The following is a 17,557-nucleotide window of genomic DNA, read 5'->3' on the forward strand; positions in this document are numbered from 1 at the left end:
TAGTGCACTATTTTTGGGTTCCACATTTTGTTAGTGTCCAAAAACCTAGTGCAGAATTTTAATTTGTATAGCGGATACCCATGATGCATGTGCTGTTTGGTAAAAACTTGAATAAGTTATTGTCCAAAACAATTGTCCAAAACTACCCTGCTGAATTCAGTTCACTATAATAATGAGTAATATGGAGAATAGTGAATAGGGAGCCATTTCTGACACAGGGTAGGCCTGTATAGTTATATTATAGTATAGTATATAGTTTATACTTCTATTTATTCTAATGGAAAACAGAAACATTTTAAATATACAGTGCCATATATTTAGTCGTCCCACATACGCCTGCAATGTATCCACCCACCCCACCCCTGTATAGGAACCACTGCGTTAAAAAGACACTCAGTAACAAGAAAGTGTCTCAAATTCTGTGCCTAATATATTGTAAACATGGTTACCCCCATAGTGTGACCCTCTCTCTGGATCATAACTGGTTTCATGCAGGGACTATATCTCATCTGAGTCACAATATTAAGGAAATAATTAAAAATATGATTTGCTACTTTTGGATGGTCCTGAAAAACTGAGACTCTAAAGCTGTGATGAACAGTCATAGGATTTAGTGTATTTTCTAGCTATGTTCATTTCAAATTCGCATAAGAAATTCACCTGCAGTTTATCATTATCTGTGGGGTGGCTTTGTGACTGGGACGTAGTGAAGAACTGTAGCCAACTGCACGTCTGTCATGCTGTGCCTTCACGACTCACACATCACACAACACATATCAATCTTCCCTGTGAGGTGGTGTCATTATTCTGAGGCTGGTGGAGATGTGGCTGTGGGAATCAGAGATTGAAATATTTGTCTGGGTGACTGTTCACGTCTGGGGTTAGGACATTGTTTCTCAAATATTTGTCGGCCTCGGGTCAGGTTCACATTTCTCATTCCGGTTTCTGGCAGAGTGCCTGAATTTTAACCAGCTTTGTTTTTTTCTTGCAGCTCTTGAAAGGTTAAACAAAGCCTGTTTGAGTCAAATAATTTGAAGGATTTTTTGTGATTGTTTAATTGAATAAAGGAACACAAGATAAAATGTGTTATTTTTGCCCCTAGGCTCCTAGCCCTGTCCTGAAAATAAGCGGGGAGGGAAGAGGAGGAAGATGTGTGTGTGTGGGGGGGAGGGGGGTTTGTTTCCTACCCTCCTCCAAAAATTACATAGTGCAGTTTCTGTAGTGCTGAGCCCAGAGTAGCAACGACAAAGTCTCTATTCTCCCTATTACAGGTCAGTGAAGCATCACAATGATTTTGAGGCTGTAATTTTAAGATGAAAATATTATCTAGTGTTTCTTTAATCTTGCTTTTTCATTTATTACACTGTACAAACTCATACTTGCATTACGTGAACTTAGAAACTACCTGATTTCACTTGATATTCACAGATTCCGATTCCCATCCACAACATCCAACATCCCGCTGCGTGTTCCAATCCATAATAGGTTCAGATCTGATCCCTCTTGCACCAGCACAATCCCATAGTTACGACTCCCCATACCAGGCAGGTGATCATAATCTTTTGGCTCATCAGTGTATATGTCTTATATATATTATGTATAAAGATAATGGTTCCAGCTCCTCTGTGACTTACAAAAGATAATTCCAGGTCACAGTAAGCTTAGTAAGTTAATACAATCCCATGCTCTTCGCACCTGCTTCAATGACATTCTTTTGAAGAAAGTGCACCAAGGCTAGAGAGGTGATCTTCAACCTCCCCCTCAGCACCTCAGGCACAGGAGGCTGTCAACATGGCTTTGTGCCCAGTGGATGCTCCCTGCCGCCACACACACACACACACACACACACACACACACACACACACACACACAGTGGCCTTGTTTCCTGGAATTCGATCTGGCATGTGCAGAATCATTTTCAATCACCCTCCTGATTGATCGCCACTGCTGCCTCTCCTCTCTCGCCAGGTCCAGGGCTGTGTTGGGGCAGCAATTAGTTTTGAAATGGGCAGAAATGAACAAGGAGAAATGGATAGCAGGAGATCTGCGTGGTCACTGATACAAAAGCAATGGAGGAAAGGGGTGCGGGACGACAGCTAGTTAAATGTCACACACTGGACTTCCCGCTGCTGCCCTTGAGAACCGGCCCGTAATTGCTCCGGCTGCAGTGACCTGCGGCTAACTGTGGGAGCCAGAGATAAAGCCGAAAAAATTATGGCTGTGTTTTGCTACTGATGGCGTAATACTTTCAGTGAATAGTCTCCAGCGTTTATCGATTTGGACTGAGACAAAAGAGGCCTGAGCCACGTGCACTCACTGCTCTGAGCCTAAAGGAAGCATTTAGTGAGAAATCGAGATCCAAAGTTTTTAAAAGACACCTTAAATAAATAAGTCACATGTTTAACCTTGTTAGCATGTCCATGTGGTGTCGTTTATACACAAGATAAGATCAGGGAGGAAATAAGCAGTCAGCACCTTGGCTGAGAATTTCTGCTTTGAAAATGCTCTGTTCCAAAGACAAGTCTCAAATGGGCAAATTCAGACACCCAGGGTTTATTACATCATAAAGCTAAAGTATCGATTATTTACCAATTGCATATGAGAAACAGAAACCTCTCTCTCAGATTCTCTCTCGCTCTCTCTCTCTCAGTCTGTCTCAGACTCTTTCTCTCTCTGGTCGGTATGAACATTTTTTGAGAACACCTGTAGAGGGCAGGGCTGAGTAATGTTTGTTTATTTGAGCTTGAGCTTTGTCTGTTTTGCGCTACTAAAATGTTGACTAGCAGCCAATGAATATGTTATTGTCGGTTAGACACAAAAGAACTGAGCAGATAGTGTTCTGCTTGAAGCGTGTTGAGCTCCATACTTATATACTAGTGGTATGATAGCAGGACAGAATAAAAGTGGGTTTGAAAAAAATCAGGAAGTAATAATAATAATAATACTAATAAAAAACAAAACATATAATGAACAAAAATGTATGGCAGTTTTTTTAATTGTATTCAACTATAATAAAAACATAATATTTAATAAACAAGCACAAACACAGTTGTGGGCAGCCATCCCTAGTTGGCAGAGAGCAGTTGACGGTTAGGTGTCTTGCTCAAGGGCACCTCAGCTGTGGATGTTGAGGGAGGAGAGAGCACTTTCATCACTACCCCAGCCCCCAGTTCACAAACTATGGTGGGGACATTTGGGTCCCAAAGCCTGCTTCTCTAATCTTTCTTAAGCTATGAATGTCACCATTATTTTTGTTATTATTATTAATAATAGTAGTAGTAATAGTAGTATGCAGATTGCATAACGTTTAACCCACAGCCTGGTGAAATGCCCCTTGACTTTACAGTATAATCCAGAGTGGGCTGTTGTTCCGTGATGAAAAGCCTAATTGTCTGGAATACATCGTTCAGCTTTTGATTTTGGTGATTGCTTTAGAGCTCTGGAGGTTTTTGTGCTCCAGATCATTTTGTCTTTGTTTGGTGGCGGAGCTGTCAGAAACAGCAGGACGACTGTGAACCGAAATTCACCAAGTTTCACTCCTGCAGCATCCTCCATCAGCGCTATCATCTAAATCCTTCCCCACAAGCCAAACACTCGCTTAGCCTCCAACCCTTTATCTCCATCTCCCTCAGACATATGAAGCCTGTGTTTACTTTAGAGGTGCAGTTCTCACTGTCACACACACAAACACACACACACACACACACACACGCACACACACACGCACACACCTGAGTGTTCTTCCAGGACGCCCCATATGGCAGAGCTGAGAGTATAGAGTGAAGAAAAAAGGGGGGGGAGCAAAGAAGGGGGGGAGGGAGCGAGAGGACAAAGCAGTGAAGGAGAAGAGGAGATGCTTTATATGGGGAGAGCATCAGGGACGACTGTAGCTCAATTCTCCAGCGCCTCATTCACAGCAATACATCTCTCTGAACGAGAGACTCGCCACTTTTATCTACACTCTCGCCCCTTCGCTAGAATACAGAGCGAGCGAGCGAGAGCACGAGAGAGCCAGAGAGAAACAGAGAGAGAGAGAGAGAGCCAACTAGAAAGAGACAGAGAGGAAGCCGGGAGAGATGGGGAGAAATAGGTGGAATATGAGAGAAATAGAGAAAGTGAAAGACAGACAAAAAACAAAACAAAACAAAAAAACAAATAAAGAGATCAATAGAGATATTAAAAGGTTGAGTTAGAATGAGTGTGAGATTGAGAGAAGACAGATAGCTGAGAGAATGTGTGTGTGTGAAAGAGAGAGAGAGAGAGAGATAGAGACAGAAGTGTGTGACAGAAGGAGAGACTTTGACTTTAAAAACCCTTTATTAAACCATCAGACTTAGTGCAGTGTTGAAGAGAGGGACATTACAGACCGCAATTAGATTAGAACTCACCGGAGGGAAAAGGACACCCTCTGTGTCATCCACAAACCCAAGTCCCTCATTAGCCCCCTACTTCATCTCACACTCAGAGACATTCTTCATGCTTTAAAAAAAACTCAACTCGAGCAATTTCACTAAAGCTTTAAACTGTTTTACAGCGTCTGTCCTGTCCCTCAGACTCCGGCCTCAATGAGTTCCAAGCTTCCTGTTTAGTTTGTTCCACTAAGAAAGTGGTTGGATCTGGCAGAGAATAAACAGAACATAGACAGGGTGTGTGTGAACAGAAACCCCACCCCTCAGAGAGCTTGGCCAATCATAAAGAGGCAAACCGGGAGGAGAAAACACAGACAAAAAAAAAAAAGAGAGAGAGAGAGAGAGAGAGAGAGAGCAAGACAGAGATAAGCATATGCTGCATGGCTGTAATCAGACAATGCCTGGATAAATAAATCACATTCCCCACAGTCCTGACCCGCTCCCGACTCCAGCTCAATCTCTCCATCCATCCCCCCTCCCTCCTTTTCTCTCTCTCTCTCCCTCCATCCCCTGATCCTGCAGTGGACCAGAGTTCCTCTGGTCGAGGGGCTTCTGCTCCTCTTTGTCACAAAGAAGAGCTCTGGCCGGGGCCAAGGCCACGCTCCAAACGCACGCTCTATAACTCAATAGATTTATTGATTGCTTACTTTGCTCAGAACGGCTGACTGTTGGTTTCTGAGAGTTTAGAATGTACAGAGGTGATGGGGGGTGGTGTTGGGGAGGCTGGGATTTGGGGGATGAGAGTGATGGGGTCCATTTAGAAGAGGGAAAAAGTGTCTGAGGAGTTTTCCTCTGCCTCCTTCAGCCGTTCCGATTTTTTGATGATTAATCGAAAGCCATTAGCGTACAGGCCAGAGCAGTTAAACTCACCCTTAATTAGTTTCTTTTTTTATACTCCCACCCTCTCTCTCTCTCTCTCTCTCTCTCTCTCTCAGTGATGTCATCACAGCTGCACTAGAGGACAATGAGAGATTGGCAAGCTGATTATCCGATGCTCTTGCTCTACTTCCAGATAACATTTCGCACCGCCGCTCCATTCTGCTGAGGCAGGAGGAAAACGATGCTGAAATACACACTTTTAAATACAGGCTCCATCTTCATGCTCAAGCACTGTCAGATGAGGACACATTCACTGTGTTTCTAAGGTTCAGCGCTCCCACTCAAGACCCTCCTGATACATTTTCTGAATACCCCATAAACATACACAGAACAGCCATAACACTCAATGTCCACTTAATCTGCTCCGCTGACCACTTGGATGCACTTCATAGCTGTATTAGTGTTCTGCATTCATAGTCAGGACCCCCAGACCTCCACCACAGAGCAGAAATGTAGTGTAGCATGTGTTGCTGTAGTACGAGTGGATCAGACACAGCGGTACTGCTCGAGTTTTTAAACCCTGTGCCTATTCACTGTCAACTCTGTTTTGACATACTTTGGTCCACCTTGTAGATATAAAGTCAAAGACAGTACGGTGTGTGTTGGTCGTCTTCTAGTCCTCCATCAGTGGACACAGGATGCTGTCAGCTGGATGTTTCTGGTTGGTGGACTATCCTTGGTCCAGCGGTGACACAGAGGATTTTAAAAAGTGATCCTCTCATATTGCTCGTCATACCTGCTCTGTGTTGGTCCTTTGGGGGTCCTGAGTATAGAAAACCAGGGTGAAAAAGGGCTTACAAAGAATGCTGAGCAGTGTATGAACTACAGTCTGTAATTGTAGAACTACAAAGAGCTTCTGTATGGTCAGTGGAGCTGATAAAATGGACAATGAATTTAGAGACAAGCAGGTCATTTTAATTTGCTGTGAAGCCTTTCAAAAGGTTTGGAGGTTTTAAATGGAACTGAGAGGCACACACACATACACACACATCTGATTTTATTATGTTAAAGACATCACTTTTATAAAAATATTAATTGCCACCAATTCCGCCAGCCACTGAAACTCACAGTGCCACAGTAGGTTGGTTAAAGCATGTGATTTCTTCTCATATGTGAGACCAACACATTGATTCTTTTTCAAATTACTGCTAATGCAACACCACTGAATAGTTTATCATGCAAGAGGAGAATGAAAACTGTCCTGATATGTCACATCAGATGGAAGTCAACTGAGGGGGCACATTCACATTCTGAAGCACAAGAGCAGCTGGACTTCAGGCTGAGCTACTAGGAATGAAAGTAGGAAGACTATGAAAATGCCTTAAAGGTCATGTACACAATTCTGGAGAACTACTGCTCTCACAATAAAACACCCCACCAACCCCCCTTTTGCGTTCATTCAGAAGCTCCATATTTTTTAACGTGGAATGGTGTGTTTCAATAAGAAGCCGACTGTAGCTTGTTTATGGTTGAAGTTTAACTTGTCTATAAATTTTTATTCACTGTTTGAATTACCACAGAAATGCATTTGTAACTCGAGCCGCTTTTCATCTGTGTTTACTTTCATGCGGTTTTCCGGAATTGGAATCAAATCCTCCTTAAGCATTGTAACTTTAACATCAAAAATAAGCCACCAACCTATAGAGGAGGAATAGAGCAACATTCTCATCTCTTTTCATGCTTTTCAACATTCAGACGTACCTTCACTGCCCTAATGTTTCCAGATGCTGTTTTTTGGCCTTTCCTGATCGGCCAATAGAGGGGGAGAGATCCTGAGCTCGTTTGGACTGAGACACTTAGTTTGTTTCCCATTTTCCAGTGCACATACAGCACTACGAGAAAGCAAACTTTGGAAACGTTCTGTGAATTTTATTAAACATATTGATTAATATTATTAATAAATGCATTATTTATATAATTATTTAATCATCACCCTAAGACTTGGATATTATATCATTGGATGTAAAATATCAAAAATCAAACTGAATCTTGACCTCAGGCTCAATAACAGCACTGGATCAGAAAACATGATGGAATACAGCCTTAATAAATGCATGCACACACACACACACACACACACACACACACACACACTTTTCCAAGGCCTCAGCAGAAGGGCATTTAGAGGTGGGTGTGTGCTCTGAAAGCAGCAGGAGGGAACAGCTGAACGTTTTCTGTTCTGAGCGCTGCTCCCCGAGGTGTGCTGATCTGTCAGAGATGGACACGGTCAGGTTCAGGAGGTAAATCCCCACAGCCGCAGGACCAGGCAGATCAATAGGAGCTTTGACACAGAGAAGGACGAGCAGAACGCAGCAGCTCCTGAATATAACCGGCTGCAGCGAGCACACTGACCCCTTTTTGGCCCGTGGCGTGTTGAAGCTGGACGGGTCAGTGTTCTGTAATGAAGGAGGTGGACTTACACATGCCTCCCTGCAGCTGGCAGCTATTTCCTGCACGTCCTGATACTTGTGTCTGTGTAGCCTGCTCTGAGAGAGAGAGAGAGAGAAAGATTAGCTGGCTGTCACCCCTCAGCTTGCCTCCTACTGCCCAGCTTGCCTTGTTTACGTCGCGAAAAACGAGCCTCATTTCACAGCTCTGCCTTTAAAAAAAGAGAAGGAGAAGTATAAAAAAAGAGAAACTGCAGCAGAGAAGAACTCCTGCTGGTTCATCATAATTTATGAAGCGTACTGCTCATTTTATGACGCCACTTCTTTTCCTTTTTTTTTTTTTTTTTACCCCATGCAAATACTTGAAGCGGCTAATTAAAACGTGTAAGAGTGCTCTGGCTGAGATCCGAGGCACGGACTCGGAGAAGAAACCCAGAGAACTAGGCCTATTAAGAGTGTGTGTTTCAGCTCCCAGCTTCAAGCTTCCCCCACTTTATCTCCAGAGTGTGAGGACCCTAGTCCTGGACGAGTGTGAGAGCGGAGTTAACTTGTGCTCGCGCAGCAGAGCAGTCTGGAATGAGTTCATTAGAGTGTGGGAGTGATCAGATTTAACAGAGGAATAAAGTGGAACGAGAGCTTCGCAAGGACCTCTAGCCACTGACGCTGCTTATCTACACGCACTCAACATTCAGCGCTTTCTGCATTATCTGTATTCTCTGGGTATTCTGGGCAGGGCCTGGATCAAAAAGGCATTAAAGCCATTTATTTGGAAGTCTGCTGGAGATGCCTTAGAGATACTGAACCAATCTACAAATTTCATGCCTAGTTTCACTCTGAAAAAGTGCTGCTTTTGGTAAAGTTGTGTAAGCAATATTTTCCTGTAGGTGTTCAGTCATAAGACTCCAAGACACTCATTATATAAATATCTATATTGGCTTATTCCAACGAGAGATATTTATCATAACCCTTTCAATGCTGAAACTGACTAAAGTGGTTTTCAAAACAATAGTTGCTTGCTGGAATATGCTTTTATAGATGTTAATGTCAGATGTAATAAAACACTTATGTAGACGCCTTCTGAGCATATGAACAAACATCTACAGTAGTATTCAGTTAAATTCACTGAGGTGAAGTTCCTAAAGTTTCCCCCCTATAGCACAGGTCCAATCCTGATGATTTCCTGCTGTCCTCACTTTCACTTCTCTAGCGAAAATGTTTGCAGATGATTGTGTGAACTGCAGATGAAGAGCAAGAAGTGATTTTATACATGGGATCTCTCGATTCGAGTCGCTCGAATAAAGCCTGTGGTTTGCTTCGTTTACGGTCGCTCAAAATCATTTCAACCGATAAATCACAAGGAACGTGTATCAGGTACCAAAAGCTGTTCATGAGGGAGAAAAGTGCAAGAATTTAACTCAGACTATGCTCAGAACAAGACTGAGGCAGGTCCCTGTTCAGAAACCTTTTATTTGCATTTAGTTGGGCTCCCTGGTGATGTTTTAAATCTATCACCAGCGTAATGACCGAGCACCAACACAACTGTGTAAAACACAGTACTCACTGCTCAAAGCCTCACATGTCTGAAGTCAGCATTTAGTTCAGCAGAGTCATGTTCTTAAATGGTGCGACAGACGCCATGTACCTACCACACAATCTAATGTAAAATGGAAAGCTAACTTGATTGTGCAGTCTATGAGGAGAGAGTATTTTATTTTGCTCAGTTCTGTGGTTGCTGTGGAGTCCACTGGTGATGGACTTAAAACCTACTGTTACATTAAGGAACCTTAATTAATGTCCCTGAGTTAAAGGGCATCTGGAGAAGAAGACAGTTTGATTACTGCCGCAATAGCAGCTAATCTTACAGTTCAGTTAAAAATCAGTCTCCATAACATAAGCATCATTTCCGACATGTGTTGTGATGTATTTGTTTGTACATTTGTCTTGTATTATCACCTAAATTAACACAGTACAGTCTCCTCTATTCTGTTTTTCGCACCCTCCCCTCCATCTGGATTTCATGTGTCATCGAAACCACGTGACTGAAAACAACCTATTCAGTGAAGCTATTATCATATTAACTGGATTAGATGTGTAGCGTGGCTATTGCAAAAACCATCAGAAAAAAAAAAAAAAACGTTTCATCCATTCATTCATTGTCTGTAAGGCTGATTTCACACCAGAAGAGGCCTGAAGCACATGGTGCACCAGAGCAACGTTGCAATGCTTTTTTATTTCACACCCAACAGCACACATAAACGCAATGTGAAAGAGGTTTCTGAATGCCCTGTATTTTCCTATGATAATACCATATACAAAAGACTTTACTATTGCTATATATTGCTTAAATTTACTTTAGGTTGACTAACTTTTAGCTTGAAAAATGTCCAGCAGTAAAAACTTGACCTGCTGCCACAACAATCTGTTGATCTACTCATACAAGGGCAGGTTGTGCACTATTGCGAGTCTGCTGTAACATTATAGCTGTTTGTTGATGTTTATTGACCTAGATCAGTGGTTCTCAACCTGTGTTATGGGTACCACTGGTAGTAGCAAGAGTTGATATGATTTACTACTTAATTAAGGAATTAATAACTGTGAAAACTATGTTTTCATGAGTAAAGTACATAATGTTTCACAGTTTAATATGTGTTAGAAAAATAATACAGCATGCTGCACATACACCGTTATGTCTTTGATGGAACAGGGTGGAAAGCTTTTTTCCCCAGGGAGGGAACATAATCCTGAGGTTTTTTTTAGAAATCCATGTAAAAAAAAGCACAATTTCAGTTGTTTACTGGACGTAAACAAAGGCTAGAGACAGACAGGAGCAATTTGGACTTTATTACAAAAAGGGCAAAGCCGAAACGAGAACAACAAGCCGAGACCAAGCCTGAGAAATACTCTGGAGTCCAGAAGGACTAAATCCAGTGGCAATAATAGAGAGAAACAAAGCAATGATTCTGTACATGGGAAGACAAAATAGAAGAAAACTCTCAATTTTATATGTTCTCATAAACGTGTAATTTTTATATATATAACATCCAGTTTAGACCCTGTTATTTCTATTTGCTCTATAATTTCTAGTAATTATTTCAGAGCATTTTGTGTAAAACATGCAAACGTCAAGTAAAAAATTCAAGCAAGACTGTGCCTTATAACCCCGGAACAGGTCAAGAACCAGAGGTGCCCATGTTTCTATGGTAAGGCTCATAGGTGGTACATGGTTTGATAATGGATGGTACTTGGTGTATAAAGGTTGAGAACCAATGGCCTAGATTATACATTCAGTCGTGACTCTGTACTGTTCCTGCATAGAAACTGCTAGACTTCCACACGCACAGCACATGTCAAAAACAGATCTGAAGCATAATTTTGCATTTTAAGCATGCATTACCACCACTGTGACTTGTGCGGCCACTGTGAAAGCTACTCTGATTAGTATAACAGCGTACAGCACAGCGCATGGTTACTGCATCTGGTGTGAAATTAGCTTAACGATTTAGTTCTGATCAGTGTTGAGGTGGGTCCAGAGGTTACCTGGAGTCAAGGCAGGAACACTCCCTGTTTTATTGAGTTCCCTGATTGTCACATCCCTTGTCCAAAAACGAAAAAAAAAAAAAAAAAAAGATTGAAATTGGTTTATATTCTGCTATTTGGGCTTATTTATGTACACACATCAAACAGACCTTGGTCTATGGACATTTTATTATGGCCTGTTTCATGGAGCACAGAGGTTTGGCAATGTACTTTATTGAAAATGCCAAGTGACCTGACTGTACTTGAGCAGCCATGCTGAATTTTATTACGCCCCTTGCCCATTTCTTGCTCCAGGGTCCTGGGGTTCTCTGTATATTAGGCAGAGCGGTCATAATGTTTTGGCTCATCAGCAGAGTCAACATCCGTCTGAAACATGGCGAGTACCAGCAGATTGAAAAGAAACGCCAATCAGAAAGTTAATAGAGACGGAGCGTGCCAGACTGCCTCAGGTTGTTTGGTATGGCGAGGCTGTGTGTCAGTAGTCATGAGGACGTTGTTGGCAGTAATGTTTTTTGTTTTGCTGCTGGAGTTCATTCCCACCTCAGGCAGCTCAGGGCTTGAAAGTTATGATGTAATCTCTGAAAGTGAAGCAGAAAATGTGCCGCTGCTTTCTTGATGATTTCACAGCCATGCTGGTTCACTGTTAAATATAAAGTTCATTTAAAGGTTAGAGTGACGGCTGCAATGTTGGGGAAAATATCGCAGATTTGACTTCGTGTAATGTTGTATCAACTACAAACTACAATCCTTAACAGAGGAGTACAGTAGAGCTGAACAATTCATCGTTTTAATACTGAAGATTGCTATGTGAAAGGGTGCCATTTTAAGTACGTCCTATGTTATTTGACAACACCTTATTTTTTCATTGTTTTCGTTACTAATAATATTCCCAAATTTTACTAATGTAATGTATACTTGCACCCAATGTCACCAACACCTAGCACAAGCTTCCAAAACTAGCACAAGCTTCCTTTAGTGACACAAAGCCAGCCACTTTTCTACTTTCTTAACTACACTAAATCTCTGACCTCTAAAGCTGCATTAACATAGCTATGTAACATGATTAAAAAACAAACAACATGAAAAATGCAAGAATGTGCTTTTTTTGCAATAAAGGGGGCAGAATATTAATTCTTTATAATAATTAATTATTCTAGTCAGAGAGTGTACAATTATAATTTTTTTCCACATGTTGTGTAGCCATAGTCAAGATCAATTCCAAAATGACCCTGCAGTGACATTAGCATTTACAATCAAGAGCTCTTGAATAGTGTCCAACTGCAGCTTGTTTGCCACTGAAATCCACACAGGCTTTAACAGACGAAGTATTGACACGTCACTTAATCATTCTGTTTGTGAGCTTAGCATAATTAAAACTCAGCTTATCTAAAGGTTAAATGAACTGTGATGGAATTGTACGGACAGTCCTCCAGTGCCTTTTTGGCCTTTGGACTCAATGAAATTTGGAAGGTAGTCCTGTCATTCAGCTCTAATTGGACAGATGTGCTGTATGCTTACACTACAGTTTTCTCAATACTTGCTGACAAAGAACAGCCCCCCAGTTTACTACACATTTTACTTTTTTTTTCTCAGATATAAATCAAGACAACTTTGTAGGAATCTTGACCTTCCAGTAATTCTGTGACTTTGATGTGCATATCATTAAAAAGGTTGAAGTGCTGTTAACGGAGATTGCTTAGTGCAGTAAAGTGGCAACATCATTTACACTGAAATCATTATAATTTCAAGGGAACATCACAACAAGTAAAAAGAGACCAGTCAAAGTGAGCTGGATGCTGTACTTCACACTGGTGGAAGGGAGGTATGATTTAGGGCTGATTAACCATGTTAGTTAATTTCTTATGATCAAGACTTTGGCCTTTTTACAATGCAATATACAAACTAGACTTTAATAATAATTAAAATATATATATATATATATATGTTATTTGAGTCTGACAACTCAAGGTTTTATGTAATCCAGCTAATTTTATTAATTCTGGTCAACTCTGTTTTGAACTGTATTCTATCATTGTGGGGGTAACTTAATATATTAATGATATTCAACAAACAGGGACTGGGGACATACCAGCAGTGTTTACCACTAACATGCTCTGGCAGAAAGCATGTTAAGAACACTTTACGTTACAGCAGACTGGGAATTTTCTGTCTGAGTCACATTAGCTCATTAACTCATTCTGACCCACAGCGCTGTCTTTTTAGCCCAACTTGGACCTAATTCTCCTCAAAATTAGGAGCACTGTGCAAAGCGTCATGGCTGCATTACTTACAAACAGAAGTTAATGAAAAAAAAATTAGATAAGAGTGATAAACAAAATATTCACATTATTAATTACTTAACTTTGTCATCACTAATTACAATACAAGAGCATGCAGTAGATCACAGACCACATATAGCAATACAATAAAATAATAATTTGTTTAAATATTAAAGGAGGTATATTATGGAAAAAGAATACTAGTTTTCAGTGCATTTGCACTGTACTATTTGAGATCAGGAGCCTACAAAACACAAACTACAAAACAAGACCACCCTGTCAATACTCTGGGGACTGCCTAAATCAAGAAAATGGGGAATAAAGAGCCATTCGGGCTTTACTCTGCTTCTGACTTCAAGTGGAGGAAGTAGAATCGTCCTGCTGTATTTTCTGAGTATCTCCAATCACTGCATCAGTCATTTAAGTGAGAGAGCCAGGTCTGGGTTAACCCAGGTTTAACAGACACTACAAGAGCAGAGAAATAAGAGTCCCAACATAAAATGAGAGCCAAAAAATGTTATAATAAGTATAGAAATAATTTATAAAAAATTATTCTGTACAACATTCCAGAGGTAATTGGTGATTACATCCAGCTCATATGTTTGGCGGGTTGGTAATAATGTATTCATCACTGTATAGAAGATAAAAAGCCTGCCTTTAGCCAAGGGATCAAATGTAATTCAGCACTACTGAACAACCCCCCCCCAAAAAACTACAGTTAAGCACGGACTACAGGGATTTAGGGATGCAGTTTAGAGGGGAAATACACTTGGATTTCAACGGATTTCACCACAATCCACCACCATCACCAAGATCATGTCTGTTCCTACAAGACTCCCATACTAAAGAGGATGTCAAAAAGAGCACAATGCCTTTCAAAGCCCCTTCATTTATACAGTCTGCTTAGTAGCATTTGGTTTTAGACTCAGTCTGGGTGTTCTTTCTCTCTGCAAAACTGGAGGGGGAAAAAAGAACTGATAAAAGCCCCACCTCGGGAATAAAGCCAAATTCCACATATTTTCACCTCCTGAGATGTCAGCACTCATCAGCCATCAAACCATTCAGGTTTTAATATTTTCTTCTAAAAAAGAAAACGTAAAATTATTATTTATAAAACCCGCTCTTCTAACCAAAGAATACCACTTTGATAATCACAAAGCTGCATGTTGAAGATAAATATCTTGCAAAAGAGCTAGAAAAACCTCTCCAAGTTAATGGTATCTTCACAAAAGCAGAATTTCTTACTTATATGAAAAGCAAGAGTAAATCACCACTGATAGTTTATAGGTTTTCTTGCAGAATCAGTCTTCCATAATTTGAATCAGCATTTAAGCCACTGTATCCTACCGAAAGTAAAATAATAGATAGAGACAGGCCTTTTAAGTGATGTTAATTGAGCCTATTTTTGCTTAAAAAAAGTAATCAAGAAATATCAGAAATAATATGTAGTGAGATGAAAATATTCATGATTAGAATCTCATCGCCAATTGAAATCAGTAGCGACTGTTACTGTATATTAACACTGATCATCATTTAAAGGCTGAATATAAAATATTTTTGAACAAAATTTCAGTTTATATTGCAATAAGTTTCTATTAATTTATGTCCAGGCCTGTTTTGGTACGATAGAATATCTGGCATTAATTTAAGGTGCTGTCATTTAGTTGTGGCTGTTGTCATGTACACAGCAGAGCATTTGGTTGCCTCTGATTGGCCTAATTCTGTTATATTTATTTAAGCTAAATATCCCCATTTAAACTTTGTTTTTGATGATGGAGACTAGACTTCAAACTGCAGCTCCTGTGATGTGAAAATTGTTTTTGAATGTTTTTCAAACTGTGATTTTCTATAAAAATGATTTATATTTCATTACTAATCAGTTATAAACCAATACATATCAATGCCCCATCAGCTAATTTGACTTTAGGCTTGCACTTAGTTGGAAAAAAAAAGAACAAAAAAAGACAAATGTGAGACAGATCCCACTAATTCAATGGACTGTTTGTTTATTTTAAGTCCAGGAACTCAGCTGATTATTGTTGTTTGTCATAAAATACGCCTCTTTTGCTTAAATTATTTGAAAATATATTCCCACTAGGGCTGTGCCATATTGTATTATCATATCATAATATCATCATCATTTTTAAAAAGAGAAATAAAAATCAATATCGTGATAAATGTGAGAAATATTGTTCACATAATTATATCATGCAGTTACCCATAATATGGAATACTTTCTTTACATGTGTCGTTTAAGCACAGTGACAAGTACGGTGGAAAGTGGAGGAATTTGCTCCAAAATAATAAAACAGGAGTGACTGCAGTCGTGTGGAGATCGTTTTGTTACAAAATATCCGATATTCAATACACCATGGTATTTTGAAGAATATATCTAATATAATTGATATATTAATATTGTGATATTATTGTAGTTATATTGTTATGTTAGTTAAGTAATCTGAACATTGTTATGAGGTTAAGCACTGCTCTGTGTGCACTAGAACAAATCCAGCCTTCCAGACCCGGAGGAGCTCTGAAACTTGGGACTGACTGAGAGCGAGCAGACGAACGGTTCCCCCCTGACAAGTATGGACCATTTGAACAGTTGGATAACTGGTGAAATATGTTAATGATGCATGTAAAAGCACTCAAAGGGCAGCTTTCAAATGAAGTCAAAAAAGAGAAAAGGACACAAACGGAGATACAAGGTTTAGTTAGATAAAGCAGTCAATCAAGTGGCAGGAATCAGGGTATATTACTCTTAAATGAGCGACTTGAGTGATCTCCGCTGTTACCGCTGAGCAAGCTGACAAATATGTGGCAGGCGCGGCGTGACGGTAATTGAAATCTACGGAGAACAATCTCGGTTAATCGCTGTCAAAGCACCATCAGTAAATTTGGAGGTAAATTGTGGCGTGCCGCTGCAGGCTTAGGACGAGAGACGGAGGCATTACGCTGCTCAGAAGAGCAATGAGAGTGTCAGAGCGGATGCCACGAGACAGGGGAGACGTGGATAGCTCATTTCCATGCTCCGGGAGAGCACCCTAATGCTGATTGTTTCTCTGCAGGATCGGCCCTGCTCCACTGACTCATATCATTGTGCTCGCGGAGATGGAGCGATTTGGACTTATTCCCTCTCAAATGCAAAGATGTTCAGTCCCATTCTTTCTGTTCACTTTTTCTTTTTTTGTGGGTGGGGGGAGACAATGAGGGCCAAAGAGAGATTGAAATCATGAGAGGATGCTTCAGGAAACCCTAAACATCACTGCTTTTTCCTACAGATCCTCCTCCTCCTTTCCTGTGCTCTCCTGACCCTTCTCTGAGGCCCTTTAGCAGGAGTTTGAAGAGGCTTCCAGAAAAGCAGTCATCAATGTTAGACATACTCTTGAACTTACAGTTTTAATAAGTGTACATTATGAAAATTATTATAAAAATTAAAAGGAACTTTAGTGCTTGTGATTATAACTCTATTATATTATATAGTTAAAATGACATCCTTTAAAAATGACATCCTGCACGACACAAACACACAGAATGCAGCAAAATTACACAAAATAAGCCAATTACGACCATCACAGGGCATCGCACACTCACAGCTGTGGTCAATTTCACACACACACACACACACACACACACACACACACGTGGACAATTTCACACATTCACTCAGACACTCACACCTGTGGACAATTTCATATCTTCACCTAGTCCTTCATACAATTTCAATCACTCACCCAGTCACTCACACTTGTCGCCAGTTGACAATTCCAATCAACAGTAGAAGAAAGTAGGAGGAATGGAGCTGTGGCATAATTTTCTGGACGCAGAGTCAGAGCTGCACAGAAAGACCCTGAAATGAAGTGAGAGGCTGCAAAGAAGCTCAAGAGGCGGCAAAGAGGCGTATGATCAAAAGGGCCACACTCAACCAGCCTCCATTCAAACTCCATGGCAATCAAGCAAATGAAGGTTCAGTGGAGAGCTGCTGTCACGAGGCTGAGTGTGTAAGGGGTGGTAGGAGTGGGGGGGCTGGTTGGGATCAGTGCATGTGTACCAGAAAAATAGAAAC

General features: G+C 40.6%; 1 protein-coding gene across 1 annotated transcript in view; it reads right to left on the reverse strand.

Moving 5' to 3' along the window:
* b3glcta (beta 3-glucosyltransferase a) overlaps window positions 1-17,557 on the reverse strand; it is a 153,319-nt gene that overhangs the window by 73,549 nt on the left and 62,213 nt on the right. The gene's annotated exons all lie outside the window — the stretch shown is intronic.

Source organism: Hoplias malabaricus, chromosome 1 (assembly GCF_029633855.1).
Source record: "Hoplias malabaricus isolate fHopMal1 chromosome 1, fHopMal1.hap1, whole genome shotgun sequence".
NCBI classification, from domain to species: Eukaryota; Metazoa; Chordata; class Actinopteri; order Characiformes; family Erythrinidae; genus Hoplias; species Hoplias malabaricus.